Consider the following 6317-nt stretch of genomic DNA (forward strand, 5'->3'; position numbering starts at 1 on the left):
AGAGGAGACTTCCCTGTGGCTCCAGAGGAGGGTGCTGGTGAACTGGGCAGACGCGGCACCCCGCCTGGTCAACCCAGGCCCATCTCTCCCACACCACCGGCCTGCCCACCTTCCCCCGCCCCGCCCGGAGGAGCCTGAGCCGCCCACCCTCCGTGCTTCTGCGACCTGGGCCCGCCCGTTGGCCCTAATCCGTGTGACCTTCCTCTCCCAGAGGAGAGATTAAAATTTCCTGAGCCCACCTCCTCTGCCCAAAACTCAAAATATATCTGTTCCTTTCTCCCCGTACTCCCTTGATTTGAAAGGCCATTGGCTATGGGAAAAATGAGCCAATCTGTCAATGCTTGAGCTGGATGAGGAGTGGATGGATGGATGGATGGATGGATGGGTGGGTGGGTGGATGGGTGGGTGGGTGGACAAGCAGGCCAGTAGGTACATATGTAACTCAGTTATCCCGATCTACTGACTTTTTCATCATAGAATGCGAATAGTTCCCTGTCTTTCCTTACTGTCTCAACATTGGGCCAGAATGGTCAGTGCATAGAGAAACACAAGCAGGCACTGATGGCTATTGGGTAAATAAAAACTCAGAGCAGGTGGAGGTGGTGGAGACTTTTTCCAGTTTGTGTGAAGCAGGTAATAGTAATAGCTTCCCCCCCCACACACACACACACACAAAACTCCACAAATAGCAACTCTATAAAAGGCCCCAGCATCAAAAGTTGCAAGGCAAGCAGAGAGGTGTCCCTTCAACTGCGTAAAGATGCTGGAAGCCTGCCTTCCAAACCTCCCTTTCTTTTAGCAATCAGAGAACCCTGTTCCTTAATTTTGCATAAAAGGAAACTAAACCCCAGAGAAATAATTTCCTTATAATCAGAACACATGATTATTACATGAGGACTGGAATAAGAAGGCAATTTGAGAGGTGGATATTGTAACACAGCCAGGTAAGCTACTGCTTGGGACACCTGCACCCTCTATTCAAGTCCCAGCTGCTCTGCTTCTGATCCAGCTTCTTCCTAGTGTGCACCCTGGGAGGCAGCAGATACCTCAAGCCCTTGCTCCCTGCCATCCACATGGGAGACCTGAATGGAGTTCCAGGCTCCTGGCTTCAGCCTGGCCCAGCTATGACTTGAGGAATGAACCAGTAAATGGAAGAGATTTTCTCTCTCTCTCTCTCTCTCTCATTCTGCCTTTCAAATAGATGAAAATAAACATATAACCCTTAAGACAAACAATTTGAGTCCACACAGTCACTTAGAACAGGTTGTTCAGACCTCTCTAGTTCGTTAAGATCATAGCTACATCATGGAGGTATGAGATAACTGGTTATCACAGTTGCACATGAAAATGACCGAATTCAGACTCATAACTTTGTCATCTGCACACTGATTACTGCCAAATGTGAACTTCCAGCCTACATCTCCGCCTTGAACTTGAACTTGGCAGAATTGAATATGGAACCACTTGCTTGATATTTCTACTTGAAGGCCTGCTAGGTTGTTCCAACTTACCAAGTTCAAAGCTGAGCACATTATCGCCCCTCCTGCCCTCCTGCCCTACCCTCTTGCTATCTGCATCATGGCATCCACTCTTCCTTTTGTTCTGGCCACAGCCTGACACTCATCCTTGACCCCTCTCTGTCATGTTCCATCCCCACAGCATTAGAAAAGTCTCTGGGCTCTACCTTTAACAGGTACACAGAACCCGACCTTCTGTTCCCACCTCTGCCACTTTATTTGCCTCTGCTTAAAGCATAAGATGCCATTTGTTTTACTTTTTTGGTGTTGTTGGTGTCTACCCCCACCCACCAGAATCTAAGCTCCATTAGGGCTCAGATGTTTTCTGTTTTGATCAAGAACTTATCTCCAGGGCCTGGAGTAATGCCTAGCACATAACAATTGCTCAATAAATATTTGTTGCAAGAATCATGCATTTAGTTTTTAAAAGCACATTATGTGCTCATTAAATGTTGTCATTGTTGGCTACCATGTTCAACATTCCTTTTCCTCTAAGCAATTTCTCTTTCCATAAGCCATTTATGAGGAACTATTCACTTAAGAGGGGGCTGATTTTTAAGGCTCTATTTTAGGCAAACAACTTTCACGTTCAGTTCCCAAAGCTGAGTTTCTTGAGTGGTTTCAATTTCTTGGGCATAGGGAAATAGGGAACAGAAAATGGTGAAATTGTTGAAATTACGGGTGAGCTTTCTAAAATTATAGATGAACACAAGAATAAAGTATAAATTCAATGGGAAATAATTCCCGCAAATGTTAGTTAGGTTTCTGTTTGTTTATAAACCTTAACAGTTTGAAACTCCTTAAGAATATGCCTTTAAAAATGAAAAGATTGTAACAAAAGCAAATGATCATGACTTCCACTTCCTTTATCCTTAAGCAATAGAAACACAAACATCTCTATAAAGGGAATTACTGGCACTGCAGGTCAGATCCTGTCACAGGAATGCCTTAAAAACACAAATTACTTTCTTTGCACATTTTTTCCTCAAAGTTAGAGAAAGATGCATCATTTGAAGTTGATGTCTCTGATCCCTATTTTGTTGCTAAAAATACACAAGTTTTAGTTAAATACTTAAGAAGTATTTTTAACAAATCCACTCGAAAACATTACAAATAAGAAAACTTTAAGTAAAAATTAGTTACTAATGGAAAATGGTTAAGTTCTCAGGATATATGGGAGAATCTGGGGGAAAAGGTATACAAGGGGAGTTCAAAGTATTTGTGGAAAAAATGGAATTAAAAGATAAGTTTATTTTGGTGCAAAAAAATTTGAAAGCCACATATAGTTTTCTCTTGACAGATATTTCCCATGAACTTTTTGAAGAATTAGATTTTTATTTAAATATTTTGCACCACAATAAACCTATCTATTTATTCTTTTTGCCATGAACTCTTTGACATATCCTCATACAATCTCATAATTTGGTCCCCATTTATCCATTCATGTTCCTGAGTGTTTTCATTTTTTAAGCTGGTCTTTATGTGTGTACAGAAGAGCTCCCTTTAAAAACAACGTGGGGGTGGGCATTTGGCCTTGTGTCTAACATTTCACTTAAGACATCTGAATCTCACATCATAGTACCTGGGTTCCAGCTCTGGCTCCAACTCCTGATTCCAGGTTCCTACAAACACAAACCTTGGGAGACAATGGTGGTAGCTCGAGTCATTGGGTTTGGCCATCCACACAGGAGATCTGGGCTGAGCTCCAGGGTCTGGACTCTAGCCTGGCTGTTGAAGGCATTGGAGGGTATAGCAGTGGATGGGCTCATTCTCTCTCTCTCCCTCTCTCCCCATCTCTTGCTCTCTCCCTCTCCCCACTCCCTCTCAAATAACTAAATTTTCTTCTTAAAAAATGTGAATGAATGTTATACTAACACCTGAGAATGTGTCCTAGCAGGAAGAAACAGCAGGTGCATAAGCTTTTTTTTTTTTTTTGACAGGCAGAGTTAGACAATGAGAGAGAGAGGCAGAGAGAAAGGTCTTCCTTCTGTTGGTTCACCCCCAAAATGGCCGCTACAGCCGGCACACTGCGCCGATCTGAAGCCAGGAGCCAGGTACTTCCTCCTGGTCTCCCATGCGGCTGCAGGGCCCAAGGACCTGGGCCATCCTCCACTGCCTTCCCGGGCCACAGCAGAGAGCTGGCCTGGAAGAGGAGCAACCAGAACAGGATCCGGCGCCCCAACAGGGACTAGAACCCGGGATACCGGCGCCGCAGGCAGAGGATTAACCTAGTGAGCCGTGGCGCCGGCCGGTGCATAAGCTTTGAAATAGGGATGAACCAAGCAGATTCAAGGAACAGCAAGAAGGATAGATTCTGGTCTTATTTCCATGGTTTATAACCATGCCAGCATCTAACAAGTAGAGGAGAGGCACACGTGGACCACGAGGAACACTTGAACATTGAGAGTAGGAATGTAAAAATAGCATTGTTGGGGCCAGTGCTATAGCATAGTGGGTAAAGCCGCCGTCTACAGTGCCGGCACGCCATATGGGTGCCAGTTCAAGTCCTGGCTGCTCCACTTCCGATCCAGCTCTCTGCTATGGCCTGGGAAAGCAGTGGAAGATGGGCCAAGTCCTTGGATCCCTGCTATCCATGTGGGAGACCCGGAAGAAGCTCCTGGCTCCTGGCTCCAGCCATTACAGCCATCTGAGGAGTGAACCAGTGGAAGACCTCTCTCTCTGCCTCTCCTTCTGTCTCTGTGTAACTGTGGCTTTCAAGTAAAATAAATAAATCTTAAAAAAAAAATTGTCACTTTAGAAACCAATTGACAGCTCTACAGTTAGCCTCAGCAAATCACTCTTCAAGAACAAAGAAAACTTACATTCGCACAACAGCTTGTCCATGTATGCTGATAGCAGTTTGATCATTAACACCTCAGACTGGAAAGATCTCAATGTCCTTCAGTTGGTCATAGAATCAACAAAATGTGTTATGCATGCAAACACAAGGAGTCTTCAGCAAATTCATGGAAAATGCATATTATGAAAGAACAATTTGCCCATGGCAAATGCAAGCTGGTGGTCCTTGGTGTGCAGGGACATCACAGTCAAGCTGTCACCTACGGTTATTTGTCAACTGAGGCAGCTGTCTTTGGAGCCCCAGTGGCTGTCACGCTTAGATGGTATGGTAGTAAATGCTGATTCTAAAGAGGGTGCTGTGAGATTTTTCTGAGCACAGTAGAGTACTTACAGAAAGCAAATGACAAGTTCAAAGCCTTTATCTGAGTTCACTTCATTGTTAGAGAACCATAGAGTTTCCGTGACAGTCCTAAAAGAATCTTATTTCTTTGAGCCAGAGAACTGATTCTATGAAAATTAAACATAAAATCTTAAAAATGTATTTTCATTTTATTTGTAAGACAGAGACATACACACAGAGAGAAAGAGAGACGGAGAGAGAGAGATCTTCCATCCTCTGGTTTACTCCCCAAGTGCCTCTAACATCCAGGGCTGGACCAGGCCAAATCCAAGAGCCTGGAACTCAATCTGGGTCTTCCATGTGGATGGCAGGGACCCAAGCACTGCGTCATCACAGTTGCTTCCCTGGGTGCACATTAGCAGGAAGCTGGATTGGAAAGTGGAGGAGCTTGGACTGAAACCAGGCACCCTGATATGGGAGTGGATGTTCCAAGCAGCATCGCAACTGTTGTGCCCAATGCCCACCTCTAACCATAAAGTTTAAGAGTGTGGCTTGCTGAGTTACAGCAGTGCTGGCGTTACCATTCCTTAGCTTCTCTCCTCAATGGAAGCAGCTTGCCTGTAGAAGACTTGCCCGTCTTTGCTCAAACACCTCGGATAACCTCATCTAGAGAAGATGCCTTGAATGGGATTGCTCAGTCTCCAAACTCACCATAATCACCCGTGGCCACAGACTCCTACGGAGCGTCAAATCTCAGCATGTCCCAGTAGGACAGGCACACACCGAGCCCAGAAAGAGCACGTTTGTACGCCAGAAGACTCGCCACCCTTTCCTAATAAAGCTCATCGGAACCCTAGGCAAACATAGACAAGCGCTCCTCAGACATGAGAACAAGAGGCGTGGACGGAACACCAGCTCAGGACAGACCGATTCCCGCGGCGCACTCACTAGGGGAGCTTTCCAGGTAGCATGTGGAGGGGGGGCTCCAAAGGCTTAGGGACATGGAGATGTTGATAAGGACGTTATCAAGTGACACCTGCACACCCGGCCCCCATTAGGTTCCAGGAAAAGACCCAGAAGACAAATCCCTCTTTGTCTGTGGAGCTCAGACCTTTTTTGTTTGGCCTGTCCTATGGTTTGAATGCATCCCCAAATCTCATGTGTTGGAAACTTAATCCCCACATCCATATGTTGATGGTATTTGGCAGTGGGGCCTCTGGGAGGTCATTAGTAGTTAAGGTCACCAGAGTGGGCCCTCATGCCAGCAGTAGTGACTTCATAAGAAGTGGAGAGAGCTGAGCTGATACACACCAGCTCTGTCTCACCACACAGTGCCCTCCTCATGCAACGAGGCAGCAAGAAGGCCCTCGGGAGACCTGAGCAGGGGCCAGCACCATGGTCTTAGACCCCGTGGCCTCCGCAGGGTGAGCCAGATAACCTATTGCTCTCTAGAAATTGGCTGCTCTCGGGTGTTCTGTTGTAGTGACGATGAACAAGCTAAGGCGGCATGTGAGGGCTCCCCCAGCTAAGGCAACCGAACCTCCAGGTTTCCCTAGGACATAGAGCTTCCTGGGGTACATTCGGGAAAATTCTGGGCAAGCCAGGACCCCTGAATCCAGCAATCCAGCCATACTTGCAGCAGCTGCATTGTCTGTGGGGAC

This window comes from Lepus europaeus, chromosome 8 (genome assembly GCF_033115175.1).
Source record: "Lepus europaeus isolate LE1 chromosome 8, mLepTim1.pri, whole genome shotgun sequence".
NCBI classification, from domain to species: domain Eukaryota; kingdom Metazoa; phylum Chordata; class Mammalia; order Lagomorpha; family Leporidae; genus Lepus; species Lepus europaeus.